Source organism: Alexandromys fortis, unplaced genomic scaffold, assembly GCF_014885135.2.
Source record: "Alexandromys fortis isolate MF-2015 unplaced genomic scaffold, M_Fortis_MF-2015_v1.1 scaffold_84, whole genome shotgun sequence".
NCBI lineage: Eukaryota > Metazoa > Chordata > Mammalia > Rodentia > Cricetidae > Alexandromys > Alexandromys fortis.
Genome location: NW_026068017.1, coordinates 3,714,851 through 3,731,450, shown reverse-complemented (window position 1 = coordinate 3,731,450; position 16,600 = coordinate 3,714,851). Strand labels below are relative to the sequence as shown.

Below are 16,600 nucleotides of genomic sequence, written 5' to 3'. Positions count from 1 at the left end.
AAGAGATTTGATTTGGCGGCCAGCCACACATTTAACACAGACTCACCAGTCTTGCCTTGCCTTTTCTGGTACGCTGCATGGTTACAGGACAGGGCTTTAACAGATTAGGGCTTAAGTAATTTTTTTTAACACTTTTTGAGTAGTTTTCTAAAGCACATTTTTTTTAAACAAAGAAATGAACTCAGCTTCTAGGAGATTGTTCTCTCATCCCAGGTATGATAGACATCATGTGGTCCTGGCTTATTTCTTGCAACTTAACAGTTCCACCCATGGTCTCGAAATAATGGTTTCATTTTTAAAATGTGTGTGTGCGTCTGTGTGTATGAATGTGTCTGTCTGTGTGCAGTGTGTGTATATATATACACATATATGTATATATAAGTATATATATGTATGTGTTCGTGTATGTATCTTTGTGTGCCTCTCTCTGTGTATATGTGTATGTATGTATATACATATGTGCATGTGTTTGTCTCTCTATGTTTGTCTCTGTGTGTGTGTGTGTGTGTGTGTATCTTGTCAAATGTGTGTAGTAGGTTCCTGTGGATCTAGAAAGGAACACTGGAACCCCTGGAGCTGGAGCTACAGGTGATTTTGAACCTCTTAACCTGGATCCTGGGAACTGAACTCATGTTCCTTGGCAGAGTAGCAAACAAAGTGCCCTTAATCACTAAGCCATCTTTCCAGCCCCAAATGACAGAATTTCACTTTTTTTCTGGCTGAGAATGATCCATTATGTGTGCACACTTGGTTTCTCAGGTGAGAGACGCTCAAGTTGCTTCTATTTTGTTGGTATTGTGACCAGTCTGCAATGAACACGGGAGTGGGGATAGTTCTTCCAGACGCCGGCTTAGCTCTTTTGGATACAGGAAAGTGAGTTTTCTAGGTCACATGTGGTTTTATTTTTAATTTTGGTTTTCTGTAAAATCTGTACAATTGTGTGTGACTTATACTTCAATAATGTTCAACTGTTCCCCTTTCTCCGCATGCTTGCCAACATGAACTTCCTTATTTTCAGGATCTGGGAGGGGAACTGGACAAGAAAGAACTCCCTGCCCCATTGTTTCCTTTATTTCTCAGAATTATGGGTCTCTCAATTGTTATACCAAGGGCTAACATATACTCCTACTTCAGACCACTTTTTCTTACACACAGAATGGAAGCGGACAGTTTGGTATACTGCATCCACTGGGAACACGGCCTCTCTCTTGTAGAACCATCCCTCAATATGATCATATTGTACTATCTGATTGGATGCAAACTCCAAGCAGACTGGAAGGGATGAAGCTAGAACCTCCCCCACTTCTTCCCTTGGGAGCCAGGGAGAGGGAACCCCTTAAGATGTGGTGGGTGGGACGGAAGTGTAGAACCTTTGCTTCTGTAGCTTGCTTGTGCCTTTCGGTCTGTCCCTTTGATCTGCCCCTGCTTAGGCACAATCCCATCTCCCCCTGACAACTGTTATCTAGTTCTGGTGATGTAGCACGAATAATAAAAACCCAGAGACAAATAGTCGGGTTCAAGCCGAAGATCAGAAAAGCAAAGCAGCCAAGCCACTAGAGAGCTCTTACCTCAGACAAACAGAGGGGTGATCCTGTACTCAACGTGACTGCAGACTGCAATGCTCTCCACCAAACCTCAGGCTGCAGACTGAGCTCCGAGCTGCTGTCTCCTCCTGTCTTATATTCCTCTCTGGTTCTGGGATTAGAGGCATGCACCACCACTGCCTGGCTTCTATGGCTAACTAGTGTGGCTGCTGGGATTAAAGGTGTGTGCCACCCCTGCCTGACCTGTGTGTCTGACTAGTGTGCTAACTTTGCACTCAGATCTTTAGGCAAGCTTTATTTATTAAAACACAAATAAAATATCACTATACGGTGAGCTTTTCTGCAGGACACGTGTTGACTAGAGTGTGGCATCTAGGGTTGTATGGCCTCTCTAATGAAGATCACATGTGACTAAAGAGAGACGGGGTCCAAAATATTGGAGAGCAAGGGCCACAAGATTGGCTGTCATTTTTGTCTGTTTGTTTCCCTCATTGCTATAGGACTCTGAGCTTTGATTGTCAAACACTTTAAAGAAATTTTATTTGTCTTGAAGAGGAAGCCATGGATTTATGTTTTAATTTTTGTGTAACATTTATTTTTTAAAATGAATCCTGATGTTGTTACAAATAAGTTTTCTATATCACCCAACAAAATTGGGAGCATGGGGGTGGGAGGGGAGAAGGAAGGGCAGAGGGGGAAGAAGAGGGGAGAAGGAGAACTTGAGGGAACAGAATAGTCGAGTTGGAGGAAGGGCAGATGAGAGAAAGGAAAGAGATAATTTGAGGAAGCCATTATGGGGCTAGCAAGAAACCTAGCACTAGAGAAATCCCCAGAAATCCACAAGGATGACCCAGCTAAAGCCCTAAGCAATAGAGGAGAGGGTGCCCAAACTGGCCTTGCCCTGTAGTCAGATTGATGACTATCTTAAATGTCACCATAGAACCTTCATCCAGTAACTGATGGAAGCAGAGGCAGAGACCCACAGTGGAGCACTGGGCTGAGCTCCCAAAGTCCAGTTGAAGAATGGGAGGAGTGAGAATATGAACAAAGAGGTCAAGACCATGTTGGGGACACCTACTGAAACAGTTTACCTGAGCTAATGGGAGCTCACCAACTCTGCTGGATAGGGAAGGAACCAGCATAGGTCCAAACTAGACCCTCTGAATGTGGGTGGCAGTTTTGTGGCTGGGGCAGACTGTGGGACCACTGGCAGTGGCACCAGGATTTATCCCTACTGCTTGTATTGGCTTTTTTGGAACCCAGTCTTTTTAGATGGATACCTTGCTCAGCCTATATATAGTAGGAAGGGCCTTGGACCTACCCCAAAGCAATGTGCCTTACCCTGTCAGAGGAGTGGATAGGATATAATAGAAATATAGGGCTGAAGAGATGGCTCATTGGTTAAGAATGTTTTCTTCATTCTTATCTTACAGAGGACCTAGATTCAGTTCCCAGTACCCACATCAGGCAGCTCACAACCACCTAAGCACAGTTCTAGGAGATATGATGCCCTCTTCTGGTCTTCATGGGAACCTGCACATACATAATACATGGACATGCTTGTGCTCGCGCGCGCGTGCGCGCGCGCGCACACACACACACACACACTGGGGGTGGGGGGCTGGGAAGATGGTTCAGGGAATAAGATGTTTGCTGGGTTTGCTGTATATACAGGATGACCAGAATCCAGGTCACTAGAACCTACGCCAATGCTGGGAGAGCACAGAGGCCTGCCTGTTTGTCTAAGATTCAGAAAGCAAAGACAGGGGAGCTTCAGAGTAAACTGGCTAGCTACAAGTCCTAGCTTCCTTTCTGTTGCTGTGACAAAACAGCCTGACAAAAAGCAACATAGGGGAGTGCTTATTTCCCTCACAGTCCCAGCAGGAAAATCAAGGTGGCCGGGTCTAAAGCAGCTAGTACGTCCTGATCAGGGCAGCAGAAAGGAATCTGTGCACACCCACTCGTGTGTTTGCTGTGCTCGGTTCAGCTTTTCCACGCTGACACACTTCAGGACCCCCGCCGAAGGCATGGTGCCGTCCATAGTGGGTTAAGTCTTCCTCCATCAATCAGCTTGCTTGAGACAATCCCCTACAAACAAGCCCACAGTCAATCAATGGAGGCAATCCCTCATTGAGACTCGTTTCCCAGGCGGTTCTAGGTTGTGTTGTGTGCAATTGATAATTAAAAGCTAACCATTGCACTAGAGTGGATACGTTGCTGACGTCTGGGCGAAGAGCCATTGAGGAAGACATCAGCCTCAGGCCTCTACACACACTCACATGGCCCCACACATATGAACATGCATACCACACATGCACATACACATACCCTCTCCACGTATACTCAATAAAGTTGAAGATGAGCAACGATGTTGGGCAAGGATGTTGGAAAACATTGGGAACTTCTCCCAAACCATGCAGTCCCTCCAAGTTCATGCCATACTGATCATAGCAACGGCAAAAACAAAACCTAACAACCCTAGCCTGATTAGGGTAAGTTGCAGGCTTTCCCTGTTGCAAAAATCCAGAAACACTAAGATGTAGTTGGGAAAGATTAGAGTGTGTGACTATCTAGTTGGTGACAAGTTCTAGCCTGTGATATCAATATCTAGAAAATGGGCAGGAACTAAACAGAAGCACAAGGCACACAGCACAGCTGATGCACCGGGTTGCTCACAGGCTGTGTGGAAAAGAGGGACTTGCAAAAGCTACATGCTGTGAGATGCCCCTCTGTATGCTGTGAATATATCTTATTACCATTGGTTAATAAAAAAGCTGATTTGGCCAATAGCCAGGTAGACTATAGCTAGGCAGGAAATCCAAGCAAAGATACAGAAAAAAGAAGGTGGAGTCTGGGAGATGCCAGCAGCTGCCAGAGAAGCAAGATGTGAAGTAAAACCATGGCCACATGGCAGTACATTGATTAAGAGAAATGGGTTCATTGAAGATGTAAAAGTTAGTTAGTAATAAGCCTGAGCTATCAGCCAAACAGATTTAAATTAATATTGAATCTCAGAGTGGATATTCCAGAGCTGGCAGATGGGAGAGAAACCTCCAGTTACAGCTACATTTTCACAAGACAACAAAACCCTAAATTTTCAATTTTAGGAAACATCTGTGGCAAGCTCTTTAATTATGCAAAAAAACTTCCCAAGTTACTTAAGACCCTCTTCTTTTGAACCCACCTCCTTTCCTGAAGGAGACAAACCACTCTTTGTTTCTAAGTTGCTTCTGAAGGCAGGAAGACATTACTTGGACATGGCCATTGCTGATGTGACAAATTAGGTCATGTTGTAGTAAGCTGGACCCTTGATCCAATGTAACTGATATCCTTCTAAGAAGAAAAGAGACAGACAGACAGACAGACAGACAGACACACACACACACACACACACACACACACACACACACACACACGGGATGGGGCAGGGACAAAGCTACAAAATGTCAAGAGCCTAGAGCTTGAAGTTCTGCAAATTGGCCCAGAGCCTCCCAAAGTGCTAGAAAGTTCTCTACCGCGGAACTCCAGCCTCAGCCTCGAGTGCTGTAACTGGAAGCTAAGCAGTAAGCAGAGAAGTAAGGAAAGGTTCTCCCCTGCATCTTCTCAAGGAAGTGTGGCTTCGCCCAGATCATGACGGCCAAGGTCTAAGCTCTAGTAAGAGGATGTCTCTGTTTTTTTAAGCCACCTACCTAGTGGCAGTAGTGGGTTAAAGCAGCCTTGGGAAACAACCCTGGGGTAGGGATGACCACTACTGTGCTCACCTTTCCTCTTCTTCCCCATTGCAGACCACCCTTCTCTATCTCAGTGACAAACTCTTGGTGGCCTTTTCCTTTTCCTTGCTGCAACTAGCCCCTCCCCTCTTCACCTTTGAGCACTAAAACTGGATGGGCTGAAGTCCACTAGGATATGCCTGCTCTTTCTTACATCATGATTATAGGAGTACCCATGTACTAGCAAATGACACTTGAAACTATCTCCTGAAGCTTCTGTGAAAAAGTAGTGTGTGTGTGCGTGTGCGTGTGCGTGTGTGTGTGTGTGTGTGTGTGTGTGTGCGTGTGCGTGTGTGTGTGCATGTGCGCATGCACATGCCCATGAAAACCAGAAGGGTGCTGGATCCTCAGGAACTGGAGTTACAAATGGTTGTAAGATACTGGACGTGTGTGCTGGGCACCAAACCTGGGTCCTCTAGAAGTGCACTCTTAATTGCTGAGCCATCTCTGCAGGCCAAGATTTTCTTTTGTGATGAAAAGGGAAAGGTCAAGAAAGGGGTGTGTCTCAGCAGTAGACACTCCCTAGCAAGCAGGAGGCCTGGGTTTGATCCTCCACCCACAGGAACGGCAGACCATCTGAGTGCTTGGTCTAATGGGTCCACTCCCGGTCTCAGGGCAGGCACTGAGCAAAGTGCCGGGAGCATCCTGCCTCTCGCCTGTAATGAGAATTACATGTATGTCTCTCTGTCACTGTTCATAGGTTCTGCAGAGAGGAACGACATGGGTTAACAGAATCTGAGGAAAACGTATGAATCACTGGGTAGAAAGGAAGACAAATTGCTCTGATGCCACCGGAATTCTGAGGCTTTGAAATGTCAGTATGAGTCATAGCTGGTCATGTTTTATAAGTTAAAAAGCAATTCTATTGTGTGTTACTCACAGGGTGCCTGATTACTTCACGGGGGTGGACAGGAACAATCTCCCGCCGTTTGACAGACTGGCTGCTGAATGAGGGAAGAAAGCCATTAAACCAAACACAACAAGCGGTGGGTACCGCCTCCCCTCCCAGCACCACCAGGGTTCTCCAGGTTGATTTGCACTGAGGGGGGGGGGGGCAAGAAAACCATCTGTTATGCTTTGGTTATTGCTCAATTGTGTTCCCCAACGGCTCAAGCACTGGGGCCTTGGTCCCTATGGTGGTTGGACATTTAAGAGGTGGTGTCAAGTAGATGGCAGGTAGTCCACTGAAGGCGCTGCCCTAGAAAAGATTAATGCTGTTGTTGAACAACGAGGAGCAGCCTGACCTCTGCATTGCCCTGGCTTCCAGCATTACCACGTGATTGCTCTTTCACGTGGCCACACCACCATGATTTCATCTGTCACGGGTCCTCCACAAAAGCTGAGCTGATAGCAACACTTTGCCCTTGAGCCTACAAAACCATGAGCTAAGTAGGACTCTGTACTGTATAAAGCTACCAGGCTTGGACATCACTTGAAAGCAAAAGTAAACGGCCCAATGCACTTCCCGTTCAGAACACAAAGGCACTGCCACTACCACAAAAGCCAGCCACGTCCAGGAGCACACACACCCCGGGCATAACCTGAGCACCAAGAGCTGGAACGAGGAATGGAGGGGGTCTGTTCCAGAAAGCCATAAAGAGAACATGTACAAACCAGGCGGCTTTTGACCTTGGTAGAAAAATTGTGACATCAGTTCGGAAATGAAAACCCCACTGTTCCTTTCTATCAGCCGAGCTGTTGTGCTTCCTGCTCCTGGGGCTCTGCTGCGGCAAAGGCGTGGCAGTGACTAGGAAGTGATGGTCCGTGCCCTTCACCACTCAGGTTACCTCTACCAGTTCAGCTTCAGGGCCGACCGAGTCCAGACTGAGTCTCAATCTAAGGCTCAATAAAGGGCTGGAATCCTCCCTCTTCTCCCTGCCTGTCCTCTGCCACCACACACAGCTGATCTTTCTTTCCTTAAGCGATTATTTAACTTTATGTGTATGAACTTCTGGCCTGCATGTGTGTGCACCGTGAGCATATGCCCAGTGTCTGTGGAGGGCAGAACCCCGGGAACGGGAGTTGGGATGGTTGTATGAGACTTCATGGGGATCCTGGGACTCAAATCCGGGTCCTCTGCAAGAGGAGCAAGTGCTGTAAACCAATGAGCCACCTCTCCAGCCCAGTCTTGCTTCCTTTATCACAGGCAGAGAGGAGGCCAAGTGTGGCGGTCCCTTCCCTTAATCCCAGCACTCAGGAGGCAGAGCCAAGAGGGTCTTTCTGAGTTCGAGTCTAACCCTGTCTACGCTGTAGCTCCAAGACAGGAATGAAGGAAGGGAGGGAGGGAGGGAGGGAGGGAGGGAGGGAGGGAAGGAGGGAGGGAGGAAGGGAGGGGGGGGAGGGGGGGGGGGGGGGGGGGGGGGGGGGGGGGGGGGGGGGGGGGGGGGGGGGGGGGGGAGGGGGGGGGGGAGGAAGGGAGGGGAGGAAGGGAGAGAGTAAGGGAGGGAAAAGCTGGGGGGTGGCAAAGCCAAACAGTTGCACATTCTCTAACTCTTCCTATTTGAGACTCACACGAGCTTCCTTGCCTGCATTCGGAAGCTGGGTTTCCCGACTGTCAGAGGGCACGAGGGATCCAGTGCTGAGGGCATGAAAGCAGGAAAGCCAACCCCCCCCCCCCCCCCAGCCAGTAGCAATCAGGAGAGAAGGCCTTGCACTTTGCCTGGGCTAAAGAATAGAGCTGGCCCTGGTGGTGCGAGTGTGGGTGACCCGGATCTGAGGCCCTGAGAGCCAGAGAAGAGGCCTGCTCCTTGCTGTAGGCTGCATTGTGTGAGCTGGCTGAGGCAGCGCGGGGAGAGCTTGCCCAGACAGCAAAGATGAGGAACTGCTGCTGCTGACCAACCCAGCTACCGCCCAGGCCCAGAGCCACTGCTGTGAGTCGGCCCACCCCAGCGTGCACTGGATCTACGAACTGTTGAAGCAAGTGAAGAGGTTGAACCTACAGATCCAAAACAGCAGGATCTCGGCGCCAAGGGCAGAGGGTGGGTGTGAGGGGGCGGGAGTGGGGGGGATGGGAGGGATGAGGGGCAGGTAAGTGGGATTGGAATGCACCCTGCGAAATCCGCAAAGAGTCAATAAAAATTAATAACAAAGAAGCTATTGTCCCACCCATTTGAGATGCTATAACAAAATACTGTAGAAAAGAATTTATAAATGATGGAACTGTCATAAGCACCAATCTGGAGGCCGAGAAGCCGGCAGAGTCAGTGTCTCGCGAGAGCCATCTTTCTGTCTCACAGACGGTACCTTCCAGCTAAGGACTCACATAGCAGGAGGCGGCACAAGCTCCCAGACCTTTTACAAAGACAGTAATCTCATTCTCCTGGGCTTCGCTTAATTGCTTCCTAAAGTCCCCACTTCTTGATACTGTTGTGCTGGGGATTAGATCTCAGCATATGGGGTTTGGAGGGATGCAGACATTCAGATTACAGAATTTACCATCCTTTTTTCATGGATTAGGCAACCGTAACACAGCACAAGTAAATACTGTCTCTCATTCATACCGCAGCTAACTGACTAAGACAGAGCCGGAAGCCAGCTGGCCTCCTTTCTGGATTCATGTTCTAACCACCCAGCAGCGCCACTTGAGACTGCGTGTATTGAAACCCATATTCCACGCTGACTATAATACTTTTACTGCTAATGCATTTCCTGTGGCACCCGGAGCCTCACACACCTTAAACAAGTACTCCTCTGCTAAGCTGTCTCTCTGGGCCTTTTACTTTTGCTCAGTCTCAGTGTGTAGCCCTGGCTGGCCTGGAGTTCTGTATGTCATCCAGTTACAGTCTCCAGAGTGCTGGGGTTGAAGGCATGCACCATTACGCCAGGCTCTTTTCATCTTTTATTTGAGGACAAAGGTTTACTAAATTGCCCAGGCTGACCAGCGGCTCACTCAGTAGCCCAGGCAAGTCTTAAATGTTAATTTCCCTGCCTTGGGCTTTCAAGTAACTAGGCTTATCAGCCTGCACTGCCCAGCTCAGCGGCTGTTAAGTTTTTGAAAAGACGTGTATTATTAATACACATTTGTTTACAGAGGGCTCCCTGAGCCTAGTGTTGACTGATCTCCCATCAATCATTATGGATCGTAATGAAGAGGCCTGTCTTGGACAAAGAGAAAAGAAATTCAGCCTTTAAGTAACTTTCCATATAGACACTTTAGAAACACAGAATCCACCAAAGGCGTTGATGGGCTACTGTTATGTTTTGTAGACACATATCTAAGCATGGAATATTTTAGAATTTTCCTTTCCATACTTTAGAGCCCATAAAGGTGTCCACCCCTCAAGCACTTATGTAAACACTGGAGAAAGGTTAGCTCTGTAAACACTGGAGAAAGGTTAGCTCTAAGCCCTGATTACCCAACAGACAAGTCACCTCTGCCTAAGCACAACAAGGAAATAAACTCAGAAACCACAAGCCTCCCGAGAGCCACCCAGAAGTCAGGGGAGGTGGCACACACCTGGAGGTTCCAGCTACTCATGAAGTTGAGGATCATTTGAGCCCAAGAGTTTGGGGTCAGCTTGGGCAACACAGTGAGACCTTCCCTCCAAAAAGAAGAAGGGAGAAGAGGAGGAAGAGAGAAAGGAAGGAAGGAAGGAAGGAAGGAAGGAAGGAAGGAAGGAAGGAAGGAAGGAAAGAAAAAAGAAAGGCTAGCTAGCAGGCTTTATATATGGTGGTGTTCAGTACAGACTCTTAGCCACGCTTGACTCTGCTGCTCTGAGACCTCTCTGGCCCCACTCCATCTGCTCCAAAGCCTTTGGCATCAGCTTCTTATCTCCCAAATCCCTAGATCCAGTAAGGTGTGAGCGCATTTCCTATAAACCAGAAGGTCTCCAGTTGCCAAATGCCTTGCCTCACCTCACTTCACCTCCAGGTAAGATCCTGACACCACCCTCAGGAATATGTTTTGACTGAGGGGCAGCCTCCATGCAAATGAGTCCTGGTTAGGGCTCAAGCAAAGAGCAGCGCCCACCGCAGCGCAGCGAGAGTGTGAGATTCAGTTACATAAAGCTCGGTGAAGCCATTTGTCCGAATGTGCTAGAGAGAAGGAATCTCTAGGGAGAGCGGCTGCCAGGGTATTTGAAAGGTTGAAAAACAGAGCGGGCAGAAGGAAGCTTTCAGAGGAAAGAGCACCAGGTCGGACAAGGGCAGAGGAGATCTGTGACAGATGAGAGGAACTCAGTCCGGGTGCAGGAGCGCTGGGAGGGAAAAGAGCACCCAGCGGATAAACAAAAAGAGGGTGTAACCGCCTCCAGGTCATGAAACCTGCGGACTGGGGACTTTCCCAGGTTAGTCAAGACTCCAATTTCACCCAGGCAGGCATCTGCCTTGATGAAGAAAGCAGGGTCCCCTGCTTCCTCAGTCCTGGAGAGCTATGCACACTTGTTTGGTTGGAGTGTTGGAGTAGGCATGTTTTTGCCTGGAGTATTGTTATTTCAAGCCGGGCTGACTGACCTGGGGCCTGCTCTGGTTTGTCAGTGCCCACAGGGTGTCTCGTTTACATTCCCACAGCTGCAGGGAAACCTGTTACCGGACTCCCTGTCTCCTCCCACTCCTGGTTTCTAGTCCTGGTTGACATGACTCAGCTAAGTAGAGACCCTGCATCCCAGTGGGGTTATCTAAGGTTTATCTAAACACATCCTCTAAAAGGCCAAGTAAGTTAGGTGCTGAGGTGCCGGTTTGGGACTGGAAAGTTAGATAACTAGGCACAGAAAACCCAGTGGTAACCGAAAAGATGAGCCCAGCAGAGAGGAAAACGACAGACCCACTCCTTGGTTCCTTCTAGTTTGACGTCCTTCTCATTTCAAACAGGAGAAGCAGCTCAGCCTGAGGCAGAGAGAGAACTGGGGGGGCGAAGTAGGGGGTGAGAACTGGTAAAGAGAAAGTAAGGATGAAATGAACTGGAGGACGGCCATACTAGGAAGTGGTGACCCTACTGTGCACCTGGGCTTGTGATGGGGCCCTTACGTTTCCTCCCACTAGAGGGCCACCCTAGGTCAACCTGCTTTTAGAGATGCCAAGGAACTGTGGGAGTCAGGAACAATACTCTTCATAAGTCACCAGGTCTCGGATGTCATTGCAGGATACACATATGCTGTTGCCAGGGTTCAGAGTCCTCCGTTCCTCGGATTGAGACAATCCGTTTACTTGGACTAAAACAGTTAAAAGACATCGTAAGCTCCCTTGAATCCGAGCCCCTTTCTTGTAGAAACCCTCCACCTATTGTTCGGCTTTTTGTGTGTTATTTTTTTAAAATATTTATTTATTTATTTATTTATTTATTTATTATGTATACAATATTCTGTCTGTGTGCATACCTGCAGGCCAGAAGAGGGCACCAGATCTCATTACAGATGGTTGTGAGCCACCATGTGGTTGCTGGGAATTGAACTCAGGACCTTTGGAAGAGCAGGCAATGCTCTTAACCTCTGAGCCATCTCTCCAGCCCCTTGTGTGTTATTTTTAAGACAAGATCTTACCATGTAGCCCAGGCTGGCCTTGGGACCTCTCCCCCTCTTCTCAGCCTCCTGAGTCCTGGAATCACTCGCATACACCTCATGACATTTTTGTTTCTTAGTTTGCTTGTTTGTTACATTTGTTTGTCTTTAATCCATTTAATTTTCATTGAAAATATCTTGCTGTGTTTCCTACTCTGGCCCTAAGCTCCTGACTTAACCTGTTCTCCTGTCTCAGCCTCCAGAGCAGCTGGACCAACTGGTGCGCACTTCCGTGTGGGGCTCTACTTTAGTTTAATAGGAGGCAGAACCATCTATCTGCAGACACGGAACACATGTGTTCGCCTTCCTGGTGCTCTGTCGACCGAGGAGCACACAGGACTAAGGCCGAAAGGGTCAGGGCCATGGCTTTGAACTTGAATTTGGGAGCTCCTCTGCCAAGAAGCAGAGAACATTTATTTCCAAAGAGTAGCAAAGGTCATGAGACCCAGTGTTTGCAGCCGGCTGTCAGCAGCGACACCTAATGTCCTAGTGGTGGCTTGAGCAACTTTTAGTCTTCTGCCAGTCCCATCCTGCCAGACCTGTCTGTAGTCTTCTTGGTGGTTTTGTGAGTAACCATCATGTCGTTCATGAACTATGTTAGAGTTTGTATCTCTGGGTTTTTAAAAGGATTTATCTATATGTGTATGTGTGAGCGCCTGTCTTAGTTTATGTGCGCCACATGCATGCAGGTGCCTGGGGAGACCAGAAGAGGGTGCCAGATCCCCTGGAATTGGAGTTCCAGGTGGTTGTGCTCTGCTTGATGTGGGTGCTGGGAACCCACCCTCTTGCGAGAGCACTGAACCAGCTCTCCAACCCGGTCCATGGATTTTTAACAATCTGACACGGACCTTAAACTCTAACATAGACATTGGTCAAAGTCCTAGAACCAAAATATTTCAAATAAGTCAAGTCAGAGCAGAGATTGCCTTCATGAGGAATTCAGGACACAGTTCCTTCGTACAAACTGTTAGCATGTTAATAGGCGTGGGAAGTGGGGGGAGATGACAGATGGGGACTGGGTGGGAAGAGGCAATAGTAACAGATTTGATAAAGGAGCTGAGAGGGTGGTCATGCAGGGAAGGACTACTATCCCAGCATAGGCTTTAGTCAACCCAGTCAACAACACCCCCCAACACACGCGCGCACACACACACACACACACCACAGGCTCAGGGGACTCAATGTGGTTTTCTATCCAGCTAATTCATGTAGTCACCAGACAGATTTGTGCTTGTGCACAGTGGGCCCCACAGCCGTGCTGCACGGTCCCCTATCTCAGTGGTGTTCCTGTGGTCCTGAACCTGAAACCTGGGCCAATGTGGCCTTACCTCCTTCCCAGGCCATGTTCTTCTGTAGGCTGTGTGTCTGAAGGCTGAATTCCATGCTGACTTCCTGTGACCTGGTCACTGGATGAGTTGGGGTGACGGCAGGTGGGGAGGGGGCGGGGACGACTGGGGAACGAGAGGGGAGAGGCACATCCATTAAGTTCTAGAAAGCCAAGATTAGCCAAGCAATCATAGAAAGACTTGTCTTTTTTGTGTTTCTTGTGGATGGTATGCATGCCTGCTCTTCGACTCCTAGCCACCTCTACAGATCGTGCCCCTGGTACGTGGGCACAGGAAGAGCTGGGCTGCACGGAGCTTCACAGAGGCTGCAGGCAGAAGGCCTTAAGATTTCACAGGGTTCCTATGAAAGCCATTTTAGAGTTCACAAATGCAGTCATGCTCCTAGATCCTGTGACCCCAACATAAATAACGCCTGTACAGTCCTTGATCTCCCTATGGCTTGTCTGGCTCCTCAGCTAGCTTTGTGCTTTCTCCACAGCCTGTGGCTCTTCAGGCCCCGAGCCCACTCACTCAGTCAGTCATTCCTTTTCAGAGTCTTGTCCCATTCAGCAGCTCATCCTCACCTTTACCATCTTCACATGTGAGCGACCCAGAGGTTGAGAATCCCACCCTTCACCTTTACCATCTCCACATGTGGGCGACCCAGAGGTTGAGAATCCTATCCTTTACCTTTACTGTCTTCACATGTGAGTGACCCAGAGGTTGAGAATCTGAGGTCCAACCTCCGGGGCCTGGTGTTGTAGAAACAAGAAAACATAGGGGAAGGAAGACAAAGACAAAAGCTGAGTTTCCTGGCAGGCTAGAAGGGTTCTGAGGGAGGTTAACAGAGGCAGACTAAGCCAGTGCCTGCTGGTGATACTACTAATCCCAACACACAGGAGGCTGAGGCAGGAGGATCAAGAGTTTGAGACCAGACTGGCTTACAAAGTGAGTTTCAGAGCAGCCATAGTTACATAACAAGATCCTGTCTTAAGCAAACAAACAAATATATCAGGCCAACAGTTCTCGACCTGTGGGTTGCAACCTATGGGGGCAGTTGTCAAATGACCTTTTCACGGGGGCCGCCTAAAACCATCCGAAAACACAGGTATTTACATTACGATTCGTAACAGTAGCAAAATTACAGTTATGAAGTAATTTCATGGTTGGGAGTCACCACAACCTGAGGAACTGTATTAAAGGATCACAGCATTGTAAGTATTAGTTTACTATAAATATTCATCAAAGGAAAGTGTAAAATTCCCTCTGAAGTTTCAGCATTAAACATGACGTTTTGAGAAGCTTCTCATGTGTAAAGACCTATCCTCCACATTCTCACTCCTCTGACTGTGGCATGACTCCTCTCTCACATGTCCAGCTCCCCATTTTAGTGACTCCTCTTTCCCTGGAAACTGGGGGGACATATCTCCTGGAAATCACTGACACTCCTTTCCTTGGCCTCAGGTCTTTCAGACAGGCCTCCCTGCCCCAAGACTGTCCTACCACCATTGCCCTACAGAGTAACTTCTCATAGCTCTGCAAACCAAAACAATATGCCAAGTTATTTTACCGGTCTCAGTTTTCTCTAAGCTGTGCCATTTGCCTGGATTGCCTCCTGTTGCCACATTCACCTGGCAAACTCCTACTCATCCTTCAAGGCCTTGCTCAAAGGACCCTCTTCTGTGAAGCCTCCAAGCAGGCCCAAGCTAAACGAGCCATTTTCTCCGTGTGCCACTCCAGAGTAGTTTTCTTTGTCTTTCTTGTGCTGAGACTTTTTTCTATGACTATTCCTCTGACTTGATTGTGGGAGCTGGGAGAGGGAAGATTAATTATTATTCATGCATGTATCCTTACTCCTAAGCCCAGTGATGGATATGATAGATGTCTATAAACACACACACGTACACACACACCACACATACCACACATACACACACCACACTCACCATACCACACACACACCACACATACACACACCACACCCACCACACCACACACGCACCACACATATGCACACACCACACACACATACACATCCACACACCACACACCACACATACATACACACACCACACCACACACACACATACACACACACCACACACACCACAGCACACACACCACACACACCACAGCACACACACCACAGCACACACACCACAGCACACACACACCACACACACACCACACCACACACAGACACCACACACACACCACACACACACACACAAACACATACACCACACACACATACACATACACACACACCACACACCACACATACATACACACACCACACCACACACACATACACACACACCACACATACACACACCACACCCACCACACCACACACGCACCACACATATGCACACACCACACACACATACACATACACACACACCACACACCACACATACATACACACACCACACCACACACACATACACACACACCACACATACACACACCACACACCACACATACATACACACACCACACCACACACACACACCACACACACCACAGCACACACACCACAGCACACACACCACAGCACACACACACCACACACACACACCACCACACACAGACACCACACACACACCACACACACACACACACAAACACATACACCACACACACATACACACCACACACACACCACGGCTATTCAGCCAGGGCCTTCTGGATATAGTGGTGTATGACTTCTCCTGGGGAAGTGTGAATAAACTCCTGCTCACCCCCAGAACAGTGCAGTGATGACAGAGCAAAGAAAACAGTCTAGCTTGGGGAAGTGATGAGTTGAATTGGGGTTATTTACAGGAGCACAGGCAAGCTACGGGTGACACCATGGAAAAACATCTCCCTCCCTAGCAATTATTAGCCACTTATGTGTCCCCAAGGAAGGATGGGCGCCGGAGACATCTCATGAGTCCCTCACACACCAATCATGCTACCTCGTGACCCCTGTGAGGTCTGAGCACTTCCGCATGGGGGGCATTAGTGGGCCCAACCATGTGAGTACCTCATGCAGTCACACCATTCCAAGACAGAAGCAGCCCTGTCGTGCCCCGAGCAAGGTACCTTAATTCAAAGTCTTTAACCATTATTTTAAGTTATAGGCACTGGTTGTAGGATTCTTGTCAATCATCTTGTTGGATGTCACTTACATCTTAGGCAACCATAAACCCCCTAAATACCACCATGATGACTGACCCTTTCACCCTGTGTGAACTGCTTCCCACCCTTGCTCCTTTAGGTGCTTACTCCACTCTCAATGCTTTTCTAAACCTGTAAAACACATTGAACATCAGATAATAAAACCTTTTTGCAAAAGGTGGGCAGGATCTCCAATTTCCCACCGCCAACCATTTCAAGCAAGTGCCAACTGATCTTGAGATTTGGCAGCGAAGGTGATGCTAGAAAATAGGAAGGTTCACGACCGCTTGAAAAAAATCTCATCA

At 48.3% G+C, this 16,600-nt stretch overlaps 1 long non-coding RNA gene across 1 annotated transcript; it reads right to left on the bottom strand.

The window, feature by feature from the left end:
* Positions 1-735: 735 nt before the first annotated feature.
* LOC126514025 (uncharacterized) lies at positions 736-15,109 on the bottom strand. Its single transcript, XR_007595490.1, has 5 exons — positions 13,137-15,109; positions 11,791-11,845; positions 11,313-11,463; positions 6,195-6,258; positions 736-3,632 (listed from the first exon to the last, which is right to left on the bottom strand). It is a non-coding gene; the product is annotated as an uncharacterized lncRNA (long non-coding RNA).
* Between the last annotated feature and the right edge of the window lie 1,491 nt (positions 15,110-16,600).